We start from the raw sequence: 23,113 nt of genomic DNA, 5'->3' as shown, positions 1-23,113 counted from the left end.
CGAGCGGTGAAAGAGGTACTTCACCCTAATTAGTTTCACAGGTGCCTGTCTTTTAAAATAGAAATAGTTTCTAGACTGTCTCCTGAAGAATGTCTGTGGCTCATTCATCCTTCAATAGATGGACTCACTTCTGAGTCAGGGTTTCCCCCAAAGAGTCTCTCTGGTGTGAAACATGCTGTTACAACTTTTGATCCACAATTGACTCAAAATTATCAACTTATTCCATGTTAGATTAAGCTCTGTACTCCCCGATCTCCAGTGAAGCACACGGACTCTTCCTTATTGGTTCTGCACACTTGTTTTTCCTCAGGTTGCCACTAAAGTTAAGTACCCCTCCTGGCAGGCAGTATGTATGTGTCAGCTTTTAGAGAACTGTATTCTTTATGACGCTGGGATGAGGATAAAGTACTTACAGACAACGGATTTGTGTTTGGCACTTTCTGAGACCATAAGCAATCGCAAGTTGCTAGTACTCTCACGGGGTCTATATAAAGTGAAGGTGGTCTCCCTGCAGCTCCAGCCCAACAGACAGGAGTTTGATTCCTATTGCACAGGCCAAAGTAAAAGTCTGACTCGCTCTGATTTCTCCTTTGCACAAAGCCTGAGCATTTTCATTGGAGCGTTATTCCTCAGAAATGTTTAGCTGCCCCCTTCCTTCTCTCCAATCGTTTTCTTTCACAGTAAGATTTTCAGTTTATTTGTTTATTTTCCACTTTTACCAACACTGAAGGACTTGTGAAGCTCACTGAGCTCCTGTCTTCTCATTCCTCAAATCTAAGTGCATCAAAACCAAATTCCTTTTGTCTCTACCATTTAGTACTAGCCTACCTACTGCTTTTCAAATATATTATTATTATTATTAGTAGTAGTAGTATTAGTAGTAGTAGTACTAGTAGTAGTATTGTTACTATTTCTCAAATTACCTGTTTGTGCATGTGAGTGCAGGCGCCCATGAAAGCTAGAGGCATCCAGTACCTCTGTAACTGGTGTTAAAGGCAGCTATGAGGTGATGAACATAGAATTGGATCCAAACTCCATTTCTCTGTAAGCAAAATATTTACTTTCAAACGTAGAGTTATCTCTCCAGTCCCTTAATTTACTGATTTTAAGTAAATATTGTAACTCTCTCCTGCTTTGTGAAACTGACCCTTTGAAAACAGCTAGCTAATAAACTAATAACAAACATGTGTAAGAAGACTCTGCAGTGTGTCTCGCCTATTAGCTAAACTTGAGGTGTGCATGGCTTAATGTAATACAAGTATGGGGCAGGAGAGTGCCTCCGCTGCTGAAAAGCATGCTTCACCATCAGGAAGACTTGCGGTTGGATTCCCAGCACCCGCATTAAAAGCCATGAACATCTCTAACTTTACAGTGGGCAATAGGACAAGATTGGGTGAGCCTTGGAACTCATCAGTGAGGGCCATCTTCAGCTGCAGTTCCTGTCTCAAAGGACAAATTTAAGAGTGATTGAAGACTGGGTGCTAAGTCCTCATCCCCATGTACATATGCATGTGCATTAGCATCAAATGCATGTGCTTACACTTCTGCAACTATATATGTGTGCCAACAACTTGTACTAACACACACATACACACATGTACACACGCAAAGTGAAAGAGATGATGTGAGAAAGCTGCTTGGGAACGAGGCATGCTGCACGAAGCCAGCTCCTCAACCGCTCCTTCTAGGCATTCGTAGGAGTGATGCAACCTGCCAGTAAGATGAAAGGCCACTCATGAATTTAAGACAAATTTTTCAGGGAACGCATGGTATCTTACTTTAGTTTGATGCTAAAGATTAGGATTAGTCTGTGATATTAGTAAAACAATTTTTGTATTTTTTTTGTACCAAGTCTCATGGAAGAAATCTATATAAATTTTGTATCAGGATCTTGGATATTCAGACTTGGAAGTGTGTGTGTGTGTGTGTGTGTGTGTGTGTGTGTGTGTGTGTGTGTTTAGGGGTTTATACATATGTACATGTGTGCTTTAGCATATGATATGACACAGAGATGTTACTATTCAAAGATTGTTTTACCACGTGCAGTGCCCTGCAATATAGTCACTTCTCCTCTTTTATAATTATGGTATTTAAAAAACATAACTGTTCACAACCCATTTGCTTCCCATGCAGAGAATTGGACATACACTAGAATTTGAAGGACATTGATTTGTGTGACTCACTGACAAATTTAACATGCATCCTTACTTTCTGTCCTTCCTGCTACATTTCTGTTCTTACAAAGACTTTATCATAAGGCATGCCTTTGCACTGGGCACATTTTTAAACCACTAACTCTGACTGTTTTGGACATGAAAGGCAGCGCACTTTATGAGTGAAGCTGCAAATATATTTGCTATCATTATGGATTGAAATCATCTGTAACTGTTCCCCTTTCGTGGAACTGGAGGGCAAATCCAGACAAACTATGTTTTTAAAAGGAGTATTGAAATTTCCCCTTCCCTCATTTTTATCTAATGTCCAAGTAAATGAAAGACAGTTTGCTGGGCATTACCACAACACACTTAAGACTTATAAGTATTCTTCGGAAAAAAACAGAAGAAAACAGTTCAGGTATTGATTATCAAAATGACTGCATACATATTTCACCTTGTAGATCGACTTTAGTTGCATCCACTGCTAGCATACAGATTTTTTTCCTGTTTATTGGCCAGTACTGCTGCGCCAATAAAATAAAGTTACCTCTCATTTTACACTAAAATTCATCCCTTTTTTCAGCAAGAACAATATACTTCCTCTCTTTTTATTAGATTAGCTTATTTATAAAAGGGAGAGTAAATCATGTAAAATCTGTGACCTATTACCTTATTTATAAAGAGGATGTCAAATCATGTAAAATCTGTGGCCTAATGGTTTTAACCAACTCCTTATACACATAAATTACTAGTGGAACAAATCATCTGTATTTCTACACTAAATTTAGTTGGCAGGCAGCACAACTGCTTAGGACTTAGCGGGCGATCCCATCTTCTGTGCACTATTGTGAATTTCTCCCACCTGCAAGTCATCAGCCTTACTCAGTCTTTCATAGACGTGAGTCACTGAGTCTCTCCGAAAAGCTCACCTTTCCCAGTGGGACATTACTGGTGACATGACCTATATCTTCCAGTACAGTGATGAATTCCAAAGCTCACTGATCGATGGTAGTTTTCAAAATACAGAAAGGGATGAGAGATCGTGAAGGTCTGCGTCAACTGAGTTAAACTGTAAAAGATGGAGACGGTGTCACCAACCCCATTGCTCATTCAGGCAAGAAGATAAGACTTGGAATGTCTCACTGAACTTCTCTCAGCTGCCAGTCCTGCAGTCTGTTGCAATTTTTCGTTAGTAATCTTGTGGAATTTTTCCACATGAATTGTGGAAGCAAACTGTATTTTGATAGCTTAGATGGTGAAATTGTTTTAAACCAATGCAGATATTTGGAACAAAAATCAGCTACAACCCCTGTCCTTTGAGATGCCATGGAAGGCATGTTTTAGTGTGTTTCAGAAAACATGCATGATGTCAGGGAAGAGTCATCCAGTCCTACTACACTTTACACTGCTTTTCACAGAGAGAAAGGAAAGATTTCATTTGTAAGACTTGTTGTTTCTACTACACTTCCTCTAATATACCCAAATACCATGAAACGTGCCAATAGTCCAGGACCCATCCTGTGTCTATTTTGATTCTAAGCATATGACCTAAAACAACGGAAACACAACACTTACTAAGAACTGAAAACTATCATGGCTTATGAGCTGGATTTGTAACCTGAAATGACTTTTAAACATATTGTTGTTTATTCTCCAATAATTTAAATCATGAAAAATGCTTTACAACTATATTCATGCTCTATTTAGTCCTTCAGGTTTCAGCCTTGGTCAGAGATTTTTATTTTGTTTTTGTTTATTTTAGACTTTATCGTTTTGCAGTGGTTAAATGCAGTGACCCATGTGTAAAAAGTGTTCAGAACAAGTGACTCATAGTGCTCAGCCCTAACTGGGACTTCCACTCCATCCTCAAAAAAGGCTCGGGAACATCTAGAAATAGAGATCACAAGGAGTCCAAGAGCTGGAAAGGTGGGAATGAATGCCGTGAAATGTGATGTCTGTTGGAGGCCATTGCCCATCTGCTTAGTGCCATCAACGTTACTGACAGAGACATTACTGACAGAGACATTACTATAGACCAGTGACTTCAAGATAAAATGAGTTTGATATGACCCGGCTCATCTCTGACACTGACAGATTTTGCTATAGTGTTTACTCACTTGTTGCAGTGTCACAGAGTGGATCGTTTCATTTAAATTGTCATCCCAAAGTTTCTCCTTACATGAAAGTTATTTTGTGTTTCCTCATCTTAAATATTCTCTAACGCTAATCAGATTTCTCCCTGGCTCATATTTCTATCTTGGCTGCAAACTTTCTGCCCTTCCCCTCACTCCTGCTATCTGACTCTCACTTAAGCATTCTTAGATTTTAAGTCACAGATGATGCAATAAAAAATGTATAAACAAGAAGGGAGAGTTTCCCTACTGAAATCAGAGGGCTGATGTTGGTAAATTATGTAATTTTCAGAGTTTAAGTAAGAATGCCCTCTTCTTCAAATAAACAAAACCAAGAAAAGACAAAAATCAGGAAACCCACCAACCTTGGCCCCATCACCATTAGCTTATGTTGGATTCAGAGGCTTTCCACATTGCTGGGGTCTGGATGGTGGATTCTCGTTTCTAAACTCTTTGCCCTGTGGTTAGTGTGTGAGCCTTAAACAACTTCAAAGCCGCTGTGATTGTTTTGTGTTTATAAAAATATTGCATCTGACAGAAATTTCTTTCAATGATCTCTGATCTGAAAAAGGCTGGGTTTATACCACATTAAAAATATCCTTTTGTCTCTTACATGTATTCTGCATATAGGGTGAAGGAAGCCCTTTCTTTTGAACCCTTTATAGTTAACAGGAACTCTCCTGTCTATGCTTTACTTTGTTTAGATTATGCAACATAAACACCTAAAATTTCTTTAATGTACATTCAATGCCCAAAACAATATTCTTAGCAAATACAAATTATTTACTGTACCTATCATATTGTATATTGGGATTCTATACAAATTCCATGTTTTCCCTCTTTAACCTATTAATACATGTCATTTCTAGAACCCACTAACGGCAATTTTACTCTGTGAATCTATTCTTAAGCACAGGTACATTTACACTATGACCTTGACAACGAAGTCTGCAGACCTCCACGTGGCCTTACACATAGCCCCTACCTGCAAAACATCTATGAACTTCCATTCTAGCACCTATATCATGACAGTAGTTATAATTCATTGTTTTTAGAATTCTACATGAACAATAGCAGAGTTTGCATATAACAGCATTGTTTATTACATTCTTTGTTGTTCTTAAACAACTCTTCAAAGGCATCCATTACGAAGCAGTAAAGAATTAAATACAATGCATGGTATATGTCCACAGTGATGGAGAATACTCTCTCGGGAGGCAGCGATGAGATGACAACTGTTAAAAAATGGTAGGCCCTTCCTCAGTAAAGAGAAAATTGCTTCTTGTGAGTTAAAATGGACTCACTATAGATGTCGGAAACTGTGAACAGGAGAACCTTTCTGCAGTATATATGCCCAATCCCCTGAGAAGGAATTCATTTTCACCCTCATAGAAATATGCAAAGGTCTTTTTGATGGGAATAGTGAAAGCTTGCCACTAGGGAGGAGAGAAAGTCAGCTTATGGAAATCCAATTTCTAATTAATGGGTATGAGGTCAAAAGAAGTTATGGTAGCTTTAATTATAGCAGAGGCTTCAAAAAATTACGAGTTTCTAAATAAATCAAAATAACTGGAGAGTAATTTTTCTAGTGTGAAGCACCTATGTGTTTGATAAGGCCTATTAGTAATGAGCTTCTGTAAACATCTCTAAGATTTTCTACAAATGACATTAATGGTGTCATTTTTATACTTGCACGTGAATGTATTACCTTATATGTTTATATAAAAACAATGGCGTCTAGAAATATTACTGTTTGAAACTTAAATATTGTGTGTTTCTCTGGCACTGTATCCATGGAAATGTGACCCTTGGGTCAATCACAAAGACAGCCCCAAATGCAGATTTTCAGTCACTGCCACAGAACTATTGAGTCAGGTACTGCCTTTTAAAAAGATTTCCAGGTAATCCAGTGCACATCAAATTTAGAAGGCTTCCGATTAGATCCTAGATTTATTTCTGCTTCAGAGAATGCTTAGGTCTCTAAGGTTGCAATGCTTGACTGATTTTCTTTGCACAAAGAAATCCCAAAAGAACAGGACCCCCACACTTAGCTTAGCTCGTCTACTGAGATAACTCTAGAGAAGAAGAAACTGAGTGAAGGAAGATATACATGAAAGAAATTTAGATTGTTATCATAGATCCTAAGCAATGGCCAAAATAAGTTAAAATGCATGAAGACTGTCCACTTAAGGAGGAAAGAAGCTGGCCTCGTGTAGGACTAGAGTCACTGTGATACATGAAGTTGATATGGAAAGAAAAAAATTGAGGGCAGACAGTTGAGCCTATGTAAATTTCAGCATTTCCTCACAAGCTTTACCCAATTCTATCCCTTCCGCAAGATAGGCTACCCCATATCGTGGCCGTTTTGGAAGCTTTTTAGAAAGGTGTTTGAACTGACCTTGCTTAGAGAAAGAACCTCGAGGGCTGCCTACTCTGAGTAACACATGCCTGTTACTAGTTGGGCGAATATGACAAGTGGGACAGAACTGACTGATGGGCATAAGCAGAGCTTGTGGCTACCCCCAAAATTATTATCTCCATACCCTGTGGGGATTTAAGAGACAAATTACATGTTTAACCAAACCATTGCAAGGAAGTGTTCTGAGTTCTTTCCTTAGGATTTAAAAATTCTTGTTGAGCCCTCTACTGGCTGATAACCCATCAGGCACTGATTTTTATCACTTACTTTTTCCTCAGAAATGATGAAAAGACTGTTTTGCCCTGGGAATGAGGTTCCTGCATGCATAAGAGAGAAAGGTACTGAGCTCGTTCAGGGTGAGTAGACTGAGATGATCCCAGAGCCATCATTTGTTAGATTTTAAAAACTCATTTTGTATTATCTTTGTTTTTTTTTATTTTTGTATTTTTATTTACATTTCAAATGTTATCTGCTTTCATGGTTTCCTGCACATAAACTCCATATCCCATCCCCCCCTGCTTCTATGAGGGTCCTCCCCCACCCATCCACCCACCCCTTTCTGCCTCCCCTCCCTGACATTCCTTTACATTGGCAAGTCAATTTGGCAGAACCAAAGGCTTCTCCTCCCATTGGTGCCCAACAAGGTCATCCTCTGCTACATATGTAGCTGGAGCCATGGGTCTGTCCATGTGTACTCTTCGGATGGTGTTTTAGTGCCTGGGAGCTCTGGTGGTTTGGTACTGTTTTTCTTATGGGGTTGCAAAGCCCTTCAGCTCCTCAATCCTTCTTCTAGCTCCTCCAATGGGGACCCCATTCTCAGTTCAATGGTTGGCTGTGAGCATCTGCCCCTGTATTTGTCAGGCTCTGGCAGAGCCTCTCAGGAGACAGCTATATCAGACTCCTGTCAGCATGCACTTCTTGGCATCAGCAATATTGAAAGGGTTTGGTGGCTGTATGTATATGGGCTGGATCCTTAGGTGGGGCAGTCTCTGGATAGCCTTTCCCTTCAGTCTCTGCTCCAAACTTTGTCTCCGTATTTTCCCCTGTTAATATTTTTGTTCCCCCTTCTAAGAAGGACTGAAGCATCCACACTTTGGTCCTCCTTCTTCTTGAGCATCATATGGTCTGTGGATTGTATCACTGGGTAAGCAGAGCTTTTGGGCCAATATCCACTTATCAGGGAGTGCACACAATGTGTGGGTTTTTGTTTGTTTTGTTTTTTTTTGTGTTTTGCTTTTTTTTTGTCTTTTGTTTCTTGTGATTGGGTTACCTCAGGATGATATTTTCTAGTTTCATCCATTTACCTTATGGCTGTCCCTATGAGCAATGGCAGATAACTTTATTTTTAAATAAAAAAATTATCACCTTGCTCTCAATTACTATGTTGAAGCCTCAGTCTGATAAGGGCTCTCTACAGTTTAATGAACTACTCTTAGCTCCATTATGCTGAAAATGAAGGGCAATTCGAAGAGTAGTTACAACCTCTCATGAGTGTCTTTAAGTGTTTCTAGGCCATGTGCTTGGACATGTGTGTATGTATGTGCATGTGTATATGTGTATGTGTGTATGTGTGTGTGTTAGTGTACATGTGTGTACACAAGAACAAGTGTGTGCTGTTCATTTTTGAGACAGAATCTCATGTAGCTCAGAGTAACTCATGCAGTTAAGAGAGACATTGCATTTCCTGATCCTCCTTCTCTACTCAGGGGTGCTGGGGTGGTAGGTGCATGCAATGTTGTGGGGATTGCTTGGTATGCATAGTGATACAGTGTTTCCATATGGAATCACAGACAGGTGTAATGACTGTTGTCAGGATGTGGAATAACGGTGTAGGGTCCAGCACATGGGCCATGTGATGCACTATCTCACACATTCATCGTTTTTAGGTTGGGGCATTTCCAGTACTCATCTAAAGAGAAGTTTGGTCATACCTTCCAGCATTAGTGGGTTTCTGTCACCTACACAAGCCGAGAATCCATTCTGATTTAAATTGCACTTAACTGCCTCTTGCTTGTTCTCGAGCATCACTGCTAGTGATGTGCATTTGGTTTCTCTGTGTCTGGAAGGTTTATCCAGTTTTGTTTATAAGCATATGATTCCTTTCCACTGATAAGCAGTATTTCACAATGTATCGGTTTTCTTAATGGTGGACAGATGAACTTTTAGTACTTTTGATTTTTAGGAATAAAGCTTAAGTGAAATTTTAATTTACCTTTTTGTCAGTGCCAAGGAGTGGAATTTTCTGCTTCTTCGGTATCTGTAGTATTATAAAAGTTTGCTTGCTTTTAAATGACCAAATACTTCAATATATCCTCAAGCAGAGCTTGACAGGGGCCATTACTGTATATTTTTGTCAATATTTGGTAATTTTAGCTCTTTTGCTCTTAGGTCCCATAGAGGGTGAGAAGTGGGATCTCAGTGTAAGTTTAATTAGTGACTGGAAACGTTGAGCATATATTCTGTGTACTAATTGAATGTCCTTTTTAGTTAATTGTCCCTTCAAATATGTGTGTGTGTGTTTGTGCATACATATGTATTTAAATATATCCTGACTGTAAACTAATGAAATCACTTGCTATCATTTATTTGCTGAGATATATTTTAAAAATTACCAAAATACACATGGCTCTGTAACTATTCTTCTATATCAATTAAGCTATTTCTATGATTGTGTTATCCCTCTGTTTATAATAACTTGCTTCTAAAAGTTAAGCTCCATATTTTTAATCCAATAATCTTTATTAATTAGATATTCCCTATGTACAGCTGGAGGTATTTGTTAGCTACAAGAACTGATGCTGTTTCTGTCTTCAGAATAATTATTATTTTACATATTTTGTGAACAGATTTTTCTTTATATATATATTCAAGTTTATTTACAATGATCATGTATTTCTTTTTACTACCTCGTAGTATATTGTTCTTTCTTTTCCTCATGGTTTTATTAACTCATTATTGCCTTTTGTGTTGCCTATTCTTCCCTTGTGTTTTTCACTTTTGCTTCTCTGTGTCTTTTAATTTCCTTCTTTAAATGTGATGTATTTTTTCTTAATTTCCTCTTAATTTGCTAAGCCATTGATCATCAGCTATAAGTTTCTCTTGAAGACCAGTTTTAAAATAATCTAATAAATTTTTATGTTTTATTCTTTTATTACTACTACATTAAACTACTTTTGATATTATGGCATGATTTCTTATTTGAGCAGCAAGCTTTTGGAGAATAATTTTCTAATATATGGAGTTTAATATTTTTCATCTTGACTTCAAGTTAATTCTTTTTAATCAGAAAAAAATCTGTAGGACTTCAGTATTTAATATTTTGAAAGTTGTTTTGTTACTTGGCAATGTTTCACCTCTATCTATTGTTTTAATTTTTTGTATTATTTCTACCCCTCCCTCTCCTGTAACTTCTCCTGTGCCTCTCCACTTGGTTTTAAGTTGATGAGTTTATGACCTATTATTATCTAATTAATATTGTTTCACACACACACACACACACACACACACACACACACACACACACACACACATGCGCACACACACATAATCCTACTGGGAATATTTAGTGTTGCTCATATGGTTATATGTTTAAGGCTGACCACTTGGGATTGGATATCCTACCAGAGTCCTCATCCTTGGAGAAAAGTGATTGTTTCTCTCTCTCAGGAACCACTGATTATCCATAGTTCTTCATCTAGGCTGGAGCCTTGTAATACTACCCCCTCCAAGGTGGCATGCCAACTGCTTTGGTCAATGATCAGGTTTTGTTTAGGCAACCACATCTTCAAGGTTTCCTAGATGGAATTTTCCTGTCAGGTTTTAAGGACACTCTCCCAGTAGGCATCCTGCTTCTCTAGCTCTTACTGTTCTTCCTCTCACCCCCTTCATGATGTTCTCAGAGCCTTAGGGAAAGGCTGTATTGTAGATGTACTAATTCAGACTGGGAACCCCCACAGTCACTTGCTCTCTGCACTTTGACCTGTGTGAAGCTGTCATTGCCTCTGTCTGTATGAAGCTTCTTTGATGAGAGTTGTACTTATTTACTTACCAGTTATAGATTATTTTGGGTATAAGGACCAATACTTAGAATGCAGTTAGAGATTATTTTGGTTTCTGGAAAATGGCAATTTCCTATGCCTATAGTGTTTTACTAGAATATTTATAAATATTCATAAATTTAATAGGTCCATTTAATTTTTGATAGGCATTGTATTTGTTTAGTTTACACCTATTCTATCTATCAATGATTTAAAATGTTGTAAATTCTGCAGCCATGACAATACAAGTGATGATGCTAATTTTATTGGATAATCCATTTTCACTTGTATGTTATTCATGAACAGACCTATTTTTGTCCTGAACCTTCAGGCATTATGAGACCTACATCACCCCCCCCTTTGGTCACTATTTCATTGTTTATGTGCTTCTATCTTTCTTTTATACTTACATATTTCTATTTAAGGAATCTGTGGCACACTGTACATGTTTCATCTGACCTTTCAGATCATTTTGTCATCTAGTCTTTGGATTATTTAGTCCATTTCCGTCTAATATGAATAGTTATAAGATTGTGTTGGATATGTTTCCTCTTTGCCCTGTGTGAATTTCGTTATTCTGCTCATCTTTTCCCTGTAGCCTTCGAACACGTGTCATATGTCTTAGTTGTCCACTTTCTATCTTCTGTCATCCTCTTCGGGGTACTTATCTATGTGCTCAGGGCTTGCTGTAGAACCTGTAATATGTGTTCTCTTTTTTAAAGGCTTATAAACTTTAATAAATAAACATTGCATTTCATTTTTGTTGGGAATGCATCTCTTAATGAGTAATAAATAACTTGTCTTTGTTTTCATAGACCTATAGTCAAATAATATTTGTTGTCAAATAAAACAATTTTGTTGTGTTCTTAATTCTTCTTATTGTATTGTGGATTAATACATGTCATGTATAGTTTTAGACCACCTTATTATCATGTTGCATCATATTCCCATTTATGTAATGAACCACTTGAGATGTTGCTATGATAGTTTCAGTCAACGGTGGTTTAGTCTATTCAGAAACTGTCACTTTCAATTTCTGTCACTAGAACTTCCTCAAGGATTTTGTCACTCTGCAGTTTATGCTTGCTACTATCAAATTACTTTGACACTCGTTTATATCAACATGACTTTATTTTATGAAAAATTAAAATAGTTTGGTCAGGATTACAGGACTTCGGCTCATAGGTATCACCTTATCCCTTCCTAACACTGAGAAATACAGTTGTACTGTCACCTGGCTACCTGACTTGTGTTAGAGAATTGCCTGGGATGCTTTAGTCATTTCCCTTATGAAATTGCCACTTCCCCTTCGCTTATCAGTGCTTTTTGACACTTCAACCATTCAATGCTTAATAATGGTGTGCTTTGGGTGTTGTTGGCCTCTTCAAGTAAATGGATTCCATTAAACTGGAGAACATTTGCTCATTTCCTCACTTGTTTCCAGACCTCACTCTTGCCTCAGGCTGTTTGCATGTGAGCATCCCACAGGGCAGACTCTTCTCTTTCCTCCCGCCAATTTATCTATCATGTATCAATAAATAATCTATATATCTACATATCATTTATTTGATATTTATATATCAACTATATATTATACATCTTTATCTCTCCTATCATTTTTCTATTATATGCCAACTATCCTCACTTACTGACCTAACAACTATCTAGTCATCTTTTGTTATCTATTACATGACATTTATCTACTATTAATTATCAATCATCCATGATTTATTTATATTATATGTATAGCTATGAGCTAAGGTTCATAAAGCTACCTATATCTCTAATATATATATACATATATATGCAAAAATCTATCATTCTTCTGCCTGTCTATCCATCCATTCATCCATCTATCCATACATATATACATCTACCTACCTACCTACCTTTCTACTTATGTATCATCTATCAGTCACAATCATTTACCTTGCTTTATTCCAGAGAATATCTGTTAATCTTTCTCTAAATTATTGACTTCTTCACAGGGTATTCTTTATAGTGCAACTAGAGAACTAAGTTTATCTTTCTTTTTTTGCTGTTTCTATTTCTCATTCAACACACTTCATCTCTACAATCTTTTACCTATTTCTCCTTATATTTTTATACGGTTACAACAGCCGTTGTTGGTGAGAATAACCTGTATCTCTTGTGGATCTGTTCTACTGAGTGAATTTCCTTTGAATATGGTCACATTTTTTTGCATTTTCATATAATTAAAATGATTTTTTGGTACCATGTATGCACTGTGTTATTGATTTCAAACTCTAGTTGCTTTTCCTCTGCTGCTTTCTGAAAGGAAAAGAAAGAACAAGAAAGAAAAAGAAAGGAAAGAAAATAAAGAATTGACCATATCTCATTTGTTAATATGTGGGTGTTTATGATCCAGTGTCTGAGAGATCTTGGGGGTCTGGGTTAATTGAGATTGCTGGACCTCCTACAGGGTCACCCTCCTCCTTAGCTTCTTCCAGCTTTTCCCTATTTCATCCTCCGGGGTCAGCATCTTCTGTCCATTGATTGGGTGCAAATTCTTGCATCTGACTCTTTTAGCTGCTTGTTGGGTCTTTTGGAGGATAGTCATATGGGATATAGAATAGTTGGAGCATGGGCCAGGAAGGGAGTAAAATCTGGAGTGTAAATAATAATAATAATAATAATAATAATAATAATAGTAGTAGTAGTAGTAGTAGTAGTGGTAGTAGTAGTAGTAGTAGTAGTAGTAGTAGTAGTAGTAGTAAATATGTAGATTTTTTTAGAACCACCTAAGAACTACTTGCTGTACAGTGCTGTCTGACTATTTCTTCTTGCCCCTATGAAGTATCTTGGGCTCTAGTAAATCCAATGTTCTGTGCCGATACACAGTACAAACACTGAACTCAGCCTGTATAGGTACTACACTCAGGGCCCAACAATTAAGTGCTGACATTTGTCTCATTGAGGCTGTTTACTCTCTACTTTGCTTCATTAACTGCCCTGAATACTATGACATTTCATATGCTTTCATGAACAGAATGGTTATCAATGTAAACAACATCAATTCCTATTTTATTTCACTGAGGGTATCACTTTGTTTAGGTTATTTCTTTTGTAAGTTTTAATTTTTAAAATTTGTAATACAATATGTTTTGGTCACATTCTCCCCCGTGCCCAATTTTTCCCCAATACTCTCCTCAAGTTACACACTGAACTTCACCTTCTTTTTCTCTCTCAAAACTAAATCAAAACAAAACTAAAACAACAAAACAAACAAAGCAGACCAGAATTGGAATCTGTTTTGTGTTGGTCAATCACTCCAAGTGTAAGTCCTGCCTAGAGTGTGGATGCTATAACCAGTGTCCCATGTCAATGACCTACCCTCCGCCAGCCCTAGAGTGTGGATGCCATAACCAGTGTCCCATGCCACTGATCTTCCCTCCTCCAGCAGGTAGCTTACTGGTTCTGGGTGGAATTTTGTGGCTACATCCCTTTCACAGTGCTGGGAGTCTGCCTGTATTAGGCATGTCTTTTGCATGGGGTCACAGTCTCTGTGAGTTCAGCAGCTCTGTTACAAATAGAAGATATTGTTTTGTTGGGGTTAACCAGGTAAATCTGGGCATCATTACACTTCTAGGGATAGAAATGCAGACTCATAATAAGAAAATTTAGCAATAAGTCTAAAAGGAATCAGGGAGAGAAAGGGGAAGTGAAGAGAGAGAAGGAAAAAAAGGGGGGACAAAAGGGAACCAGGGATAAATTGCTGAAGAACACAAAGGAAACAATGGAGCAATAATTGATTAACTACTTATGTAGATTCAAAGTAACTAACAAAATTTTGGTTTCCTTAAAAAATTGTTCTACCTTAAAATGTTCATTAAATTTAGGTTAGTGGCAGTTTTCTGTGAGACTTGTAAAATTTGCAGCAAGCTTTAGTGACTTGAGTGCACTCAGTGTGTAAATATGGACAGAAATTGCAAATACTGAAAGGCCTCAAGAATAACTATATTGCATTTATAGAATCTTAAATATACTTATAATCACTTCTAAGAAATTCTCTTTTGAGATTGAAATAAAATAAAGAATACTAATTATAGTCTCTTAAAGCAATGTTATCTTCAAAGGATGATGAAGAATAGATTTGCCAGACGTGGTGGCACATGTCAGTAGTTTGATTTTCCTTTCTTTTTAAATCTTACATCAAAAAGAAGTCTAAACTATTCTCAATATAGGTCACAATACTCAAGTACTACAAGACAAGTGTTTCCTTCTAGTAACAAACATTGTATACTAGTAAATATAAAAGTTAGGTGAACACCTTTCTGTGTAAAGTAAGTAGGACTTTTCTAAATAAATATGTGTTTGTTACTCTTTTATTCAAGTGGAGTTTTAAATTTTACAATGGCCTATGGAAATGGCATTAAATATGGTATTATAAAGAATACAAGAATTTCCAAGGATATTATGTTTATCTATAAAGTATTTACTATCTAGTAGGATAGATAAAACACTCATATTAATGAACAGAGAATAGAATATATCTACCAAAGTTATGGGACATTGAAGAAAGAATGTTAAAATGGGAGGATTTTTATTTGCTTTTAAGTGTATGACAGCATGCTAGAGAAATTAGACCACAACAAAACAAAATAAGGGGTTTCTGGATTTTTTCCATCTTTTACCCTCTAAGTTTATTTAGAGCTGCTTTCATAATCCTTGGTAGGAACTCACTAATGGCTCTATCATTGATGAAAACAACAATTCTTTTCCAAGTGTGTTTCTTCAAAGAATGAAGATGCTTGAACATATTGTCCATGCAGAGAAGAAAGACTGGAAAATAAAGAAAAGCTATTAATAGGAATATCCATGTAAGGAAAGGCAGTTACAGCTGACTCAATCACAGGTAATGTGTGGAGATAGGATGTGTGCTTGTGCATGTGTGTGCGTGTGTACATATGTGTGTGTGCGTGTGTACATATGTGTGTGTGTGTACATATGTGTGTGGGGTGTGTGTGTGTGTGTGTGTTTGTGTGTGTGTGTGTGTGTGTGTGTGTGTGTGCCGGCCATGGGAGAATGCTGGATGTGGACTTAATTCAACCTCTAAAGGTAACAATAACATATTCTACCCAGCACCTTGTAGTTCACAGAGTTCATAGAGTTCACTGCTATAGGAGGTAATGCTTGGTCTACCAGCAGAATGATCATTTACTGATTAACCTCAATTTTGTTATGTGAATGAACTTTCTAGTTGATAAAGATCAATGATCTTTGTCAGGGCTATCTCATCCTCCTGACAAACCACTCCATGAGAAACTTGGAATTGACACATGTATACTAGAAAAGTTAAGAGGATTAAATATAAACAAGTCTGCCTAAAACTCAAAGAAAAATATTAAATGTATCCACCACAAAGGGAGATAGCAAATGGATTGGTTGATTCAAAGATTGGAAGTCAAAAATGTTATCTCACTGGACAATTCCAGCATTTCTGTGGCTCTACATTCAATTAATGTGATTTTATCTGTTTCCTCTTGACATTTTTTCAACATTTTAGGATGTGTGAGAATGTTTTTATATAAAACCACAGAATTTGAAGTAAGCCTTTTCTTTTTCTTTTTTTTTTGCCTTTCTTTTGGATATTTTAATGTATTTATGTTTCTTTTTTTATTGGTTTATTTTATTTATATTTCAAATGTTATCCCCTTTTCTGGTTTCCCGCCTATAACCCCCTATCCCATCCCTCTCCTCCTCCTTCTATGAGGGTGCTCCAACACCCATCCACCCAACCCTTCCTGCCTCCCTGCCCTGACATCTGACATTCCCTTAAACCAGCTCATTAAGCCTTGGCTGGACCAAAGAGTTCTCCTCCCATTGATGCTTTACAAGGCCATCCTCTGCTGTATATGCAGCTGGAGTCATGAGCCTGTCCATGTGTACTCTTTGGATGATGGTTTAGTGCCTGGAAGCTCTGGTTGGTTGACATTGTTGTTCTTATGGGGTTGCAAGCCCCTTCAGCTCATTAAATCCTTTCTCTAACTCCTTCACTGGAGACCCCATTCTCAGTTCAATGGTTGACTGCAAGCATCCGCCTCCGTGTTTTTCAGACTCTGGCAAATCCTCTCAGGAGATAACTTTATCAGGCTCCTGTGAGCATGCACTTCTTGGCATCAGCAATAGTGTATGGGTTTAGTGGCTATATGTATATGGGCTGGATCCCCAGGTGGGGCAAGTGGGACTTTTCAGTCCTTTCTTTTCTAGAGCCCACATTCAAGAAACTCCTTGAATCCTGTCTAGCATATACAAATCTGTCCTTTCCTATCATGTGTATTACTTTTGTACTCATGCTTGAGCAATCCTCATTTGGACTTCTGCAATAGGCTTCTGTTGACGGCTCTTGCTTCTATTTTACTATTTCTCATAATCAATAATATAATAAGATAAAACAACTAACATGTAGAACATAACAAGACAAACAGAAAGAAAAAGACCCTCCCAAAAGGTACATGAAACAAATATAGATGCAGAGATCATTTTATTAGCACACTTAGGAATCCCATAAAAACAATAAGCTGGAAGCCATTATATGTATTATATGCTTTTACATATATTATATATTTGCATATATATGCAAAGGAACTGTCTACCTCTGTATATAGGAAGAGAGAGAGAGAGAGAGAGAGAGAGAGAGAGAGAGAGAGAAAGAGAGCAAGCAAGAAAGAATAAAATAAAAATAAATACAAAAAAATAAAATTAAAGAAAGAAAAGAAATGAAGTCTGGACACAACATTATGAGACAGGGAATCTTTAGTGATACAGCTGAATTCATTTCTGTTGATCCTCCAGGCTGGGCATGAGGCTATCTTTTAAAAACTGTTTCTCTAGTGAGACTCGCTTAGAGAAAGCAAAATTTTCATTTGCAATTGATTATCAATTGAAATTAGCTTCTGGGTTAGAGACAGGAGTGTGCATCAACTTATTTCAGTTCTAAGACCCTATCTGGTACAAAGCCGTTGTGTGCTGGCCCATTCTCTATTATTTCACACATGCACTGATCCCGTTCAAGTAGAGGGTTTTGTTTCCTTGTGTCTTCCATCCCCTCTGAGACTTCCACTCTTTTTGCCTCTTCTTTGAAGGAATTTCCTGGTTTCTGAGGAGAGAGAGATGATTTAGATATTCGGTGTAGAGCTGTGTTTTAAGGTTAATTCTCCGCATAATCTCTTCTTGTAGTTCTCTGATTTTGAAACCATCTGCTTCAGGAAAAAGCTTCTCTGAGGATGATCGAGGAAAGCATGATTTATTGAGGATAGCAGAACATCAGTAGGAGACATTTTCTTTCTTTCTTTCTTTCTTTCTTTCTTTCTTTCTTTCTTTCTTTATTTATTTTAGAACAAGCATTTAGTTTTATTTTAGGTCCCTTTGCTATCTATTCTTGGGCACTTGATCAACTTATCATTGCCAGGTATGGGTTTTATCTAATGGAGTGGACCTTAAATCAAATAAGACATTGGTTGGTTGCTACCACAAGCTTTGTGCCACTGTTGCACTAATATACCTTGCAGGCAGGACACCATTGAGGATTAGTGTTTGTGGCATGGTTGGTGTTTACATTTCTCCTCTAGTAGCATGTAGAGAACCTTCCTGTACAGAGGATGCTAGCACATGTGGTGAAGGCTCTATGTGGACCTTAGCTCAACTTCTCCATGTTCAGTGTGTGCTATAGATATTGTATTCAGCAATGAGGCCCTGCTGTCAGTTTGTAGAGAACAACATGTATATACATCGTCTTGTCAACAGTATGAGTTGTGTGAGGGTTCCCATAGGCCACATCTCAATTAGACATAACCCAATTCTGATATTGAAAGCTTCATTTGGTAGCAAGAGAGGTCCAGTTGGAGATCTGTCTCCCAGTTATTTGATAATTTTATTTAAATACCCCGCATATGTTCATATATTTTATGAAGATTCTGCTATATTAGATTTTTCATACTACCCCTCAAATGACCCTTAATTTTTCACTATTTCCTCCAACCATCTGTCCAAACTCTCTATTCTATTTCCCTTTCCTAGGGAGTACTACTTGCTCACTTCGCCTTACTTTAGGCCTAATCTTTGAGGTTCTGTGGATTGTAGCCTGGTTATCATTGACTGAAAAGCTAATATTCACATATAAGTGACATACTGCATTTGTTTTTCTCTATCTAGGATATCTTAATCAGAATGATTTCTTCTAATCCCTTTCATTTACTTGCAATTTTTATGATGTTATTTTTAATATTCCATTGTGTAAATGTACATTTTCTTTATCCATTCATCCATTAAGAGGCAACTAAATTGTTTCCAATTTCTGGCTATTATGAATAGAGCATTAATGAACACAGTTAATCACTGGTGTTTCTGGTAAGATAGAGTGTCTTTGATATATGCCCAAGAGAAGTAGAACTGGGTCTTGAGGATTGGTTCTCATCTTCCAGAGGAACTGGCACATTTATTTCCATAGTGGAAATATAAGTTTGCACACTCATCAGCAGTGAATGAGTGTTCCCTTATTCTACATCCTCACCAGCATGAGCTGCCATTTGTTTTATTGATATTGGCTTTCCTGACAGGTAAAAGATGAAATCTCTCAAAGCAGGTTTATTTCCTTGATGACCAGGATGTTGACATTTCTTTAAGTGTTCCTCAATCATTCGAGATTCTTTTATTGAGAATTCTACTTAGATATGTACCCCAATTTTATTTGAGTTATTTATTTTCATGATACCTAGGTTCTTTTAATCCTTTATATACTTTAGATATTGGTCCTTAAGCTGTTTTAACACAATAAAATATATTCTTCTATATGCTTAAAATACTGCAAAGAGTTCTCCATTGTAAGAGTTGAGGTCATTACAATGGTGAGCAAAGACAGTTGATGCGTGCTGCCAACCTGCTTTATCATGCACACTCTCTGCTCTTGGTCTGTGAATGTCTTTGTTGTATCAACCCATGCAGAGCCTGTCACAGGGCTGCTGTGCTTAGTGAGGCTCCTACTTAGAAGACCATTTTTCTTTCCAGCTCTTTTGAGCTCTACTTCTCTCTATGTCTCGCTTTTGTTTCCAAGCATAATTAGAGGAAACATGGAGTACAGGTTCAGTGACAAAGAACAATGCTTTCCAATCACATGCTCTGTTGAGGTAGGGAGGTATTTACTACAACCAGGCTTATCTGTCTAAAAAAATGCAAATATATCAGAATATCATTTAAATATAATTAAATATACATGAGAAAATTTACATTTGTCAGACTATTTAAACATATAAGAATTTATTGCTAATTGTTAAACAATGTAATCAGTTTTTTCTCCATATTTCTGGCTCTCTTATACATCTAGCATCATCAGAGGCTACTCTCTCATGGTCATCTTAAGGTTTGAATGTCACTGAATGAGAAAATGTTAACATACATTCTGATTGTGTCATGTTGCTTTTCCTTGCATATCTCTTCTGAATTCACAAGGTAGTTCAGAACCTTGTTCAACCTCCATCTCTCTGAGACCCTGATGGACTGTGGGAACCAGTATTGACACTTGATGACGTTAGATATCTTTTAAATATAGATATGGAAGAAAAAATTTTCCTTTTTAAGTGACATACATTTAAAAGTCACTGTTACAGTTTAAAGAAATATAACTTAGATTAAACTGGTTTTTATTTATTTTTTTATTTTTCTTCTTCCTCTGCTGAGTGATGAGGTAGTCTGATAAGGTTGAGGAGCTCACATTTACAAGAATACATGTTCTTCACACAGTGACTATTCTAATTATTCACTGACAGGCAGGACAACACACCTGTAATCCCAGTACTCTGGGAGTAAAGGCAGGGGAATTTCTGTAATGTCTAGGTTAGCCATTTCTACAAACAAGTTTACATAGCTAGGGCTACATAAATAAACTTTCCTACTTCGATTTGCCAGACACTGAGAAAACACTAGTACACAAATGTTCCTCTCGACTCAGTCTAGAAGATAGGTCAAGTGTTTAGCAGAAAGAATTGGGGTTAGAGGTTAACATCCTGCACCAAAAAAGAAGTGTCTGTAGAAAAGAATGAGAGACCCTGGGTATAGGGTAAAGTCACAGAAGATAGCAGGCTTGTTAACAGGCACTGTGGGGTTGGGAAACCAGCACATCTTATCCAGAGTCCTCTGCCCTTTTAAGAATTAATCTGTAGTGATTTCCAGATCCACCAAGTTGACCAAACAAAGCAAATGGTGAGGAAATTAATGTGGAGGCAAAAACAAATATTTGGCAATGGTGCACTCGGGAAACAGACAAGAGAGGGTATACACAGAACAGAAGCTCGGGGCAATGGAGCCAAAGAGGAAATCGACAAGGACACAATCCCACCGAAGGATACAGCTGCTTCAGTTTCACTCATTCTTGTTTATGAAAAATGAGAAATTGCTGCAGGACATTCAAGGAGCTGGAGCAGTGGCACTTGCCTCCCATGCCCAAGGCTCTGAGATCCACTCTTAGCAGCAGCACTGCAAGACAAACAAACCAAAGTGTGGGTTCTAGATGTTTGCTTTGTAATTATGATGAGTTTCGGGTACAGATTAAATGATAAAATGAATGTACACAGTTCACCAAAGGACACAGGCTTCTTATTTGCTACCAAAAAATTAAGATGCATTTATCACAGAGTAAATTCAGGCCATGGTCTTCAAACTACTGGGGAGAGGCATTCCCATTGAAAAATGTACTGATCTATACTACCACCGAGGTGCTTGACATTTTCTGACAGTCCTGACAGTTTCAAATTGAGCAGAATTAATTGGAATGGTGATGAAGCAGATGCTACAATAAGGATTCTGCTAAGACCATGGATGTAGGTATTGAGGAGCATTCCCTTTGAATGAAAGAAAATAATACTAATTAAAGTTGTTTTAAGCATATAAGAATTCAGTGAATTAAACCAATTTCCCCATTAACTGTGAATACAGATTCAAACCCTCAGTATCTCCCTGCTTTTCAAACTCATAGCAAACAGAAATTATTAGAGAACTATAATAGAATTGGAGGGATTATATTAAAAAATGTCCTTTAATGAGTAAGCTATAGTGGAAAGATGGAGGCCTGTTATTAATTCACAGTCTGATATTAGATAGTTATTTCACACTACTACTCTGGAATCTCAAGTAACTCTGAAAAGAGCTTGAAGGTATCCATCAACCATAATTTGAGGAAATGGGTTAAATGATCCACAGACTTGATGAATCTTTGTGTTGATTGGGAAAGGCTTTGGGATGGAGACCAAGCTGCTTGCATCTTACTTATCTGTTAATCTCTAATTATTCCTCAGTGTTCTTGAACTTTATAAACCTTAAGTTCAACAGCATTAGGCAGATTGTTTAATTATATGAGTTAGTATGGCATCCCTGTCTGCAAGACATCAATATTTTTGTGGCAGGAGTTATTATATGGACTCAGACCTGATTACTTTTATATGTATTACCCCTCCTAGGTTGCAAATCCTTTAAGCGTCCTATGACATGTGCAATGTACTTCAATATCTCTGAACTGCTAGTACAGAGTAGACTGGCATTTACATAAAGTATTTTCAATTTTTATTGAGAAATGATGGGAAGAACAAATTAAATGCAAGTAATCAAAATTTTATTATATTTTGAAAACATACATTATTATTATTATTATCATTATTATGTGTAATGGCTGGTTCTCATATGACATTTTGTCATGGAATGACAGTAATACAGAACAAAGGGTTGGAAAAGATTCCATTTTTCTGGGGAACGTTGTTTACCCTGTTAAATTTATTAATTAAAATGAGTAACATCTATTCATCTTACAGCATCTATTTTCCATTTTGTTTTAACTTCAGCTGTTAAAATCTAAATAATGATGTACACATATTCAGAAAATTATGTAGTGTGTCTATGAGAAACATTGAAGACGGTCACCTTGTGTAGGATGTAAACTGTGGACAGCAGATTCACAAGCTCAAGAATCTTTACTGGATTTCAGAGACGCGTATGCATTTTGCAATTATTAAGAAACAGGTAAAAGTAACTAACTTAGATGAAATTTAGATAAGGGTGGAGAATATAGAAAATTGTCTTAGTTTCAACTCTCAAGTTTCACTTAAATAATCTTAGACAAACTAAGTATTTTGGTTATTCGCAACTTTACCACTACAGATTACTAAGAGGTGTATCTTATTATACATATGGATTTCCCTCTTTAAAATTTTCCTTAGATCAAATTGTAGAGAAATGGTAAGTTGCTGAGTGGGCCTTAGCAAAGTAAACACTTAGGAAGAATGGCAACTCATTATTAAGAGCTGAGTCATCCCTGGAGCATCAAATATTTAGAGCTGAATTAAACTGCAAACAAATGACTGG

At 37.0% G+C, this 23,113-nt stretch overlaps 1 protein-coding gene across 14 annotated transcripts in view; it reads left to right on the top strand.

The window, feature by feature from the left end:
* Nlgn1 (neuroligin 1) overlaps window positions 1-23,113 on the top strand; it is a 925,330-nt gene that overhangs the window by 138,837 nt on the left and 763,380 nt on the right. For 8 of the 14 annotated variants that reach the window (XM_063281162.1, XM_063281158.1, XM_063281159.1 and 5 more), the window contains exon 2: window positions 6,986-7,063. The exons of 4 other annotated variants lie outside the window; for them this stretch is intronic. The gene's annotated coding sequence lies outside the window, so the exon portion shown is untranslated. The remainder of the gene's footprint in view (window positions 1-6,985; window positions 7,064-23,113) is intronic. 2 more of the 14 variants (XM_039101573.2, XM_039101571.2) reach the window with 1 other exon arrangement.

The sequence above is a fragment of the Rattus norvegicus genome, chromosome 2 (genome assembly GCF_036323735.1).
Source record: "Rattus norvegicus strain BN/NHsdMcwi chromosome 2, GRCr8, whole genome shotgun sequence".
In the NCBI taxonomy this organism is placed as follows: Eukaryota; Metazoa; Chordata; class Mammalia; order Rodentia; family Muridae; genus Rattus; species Rattus norvegicus.
The sequence above is the reverse complement of the archived record's forward strand: the minus strand, read 5'-3'. Positions and strand labels throughout refer to the sequence as shown.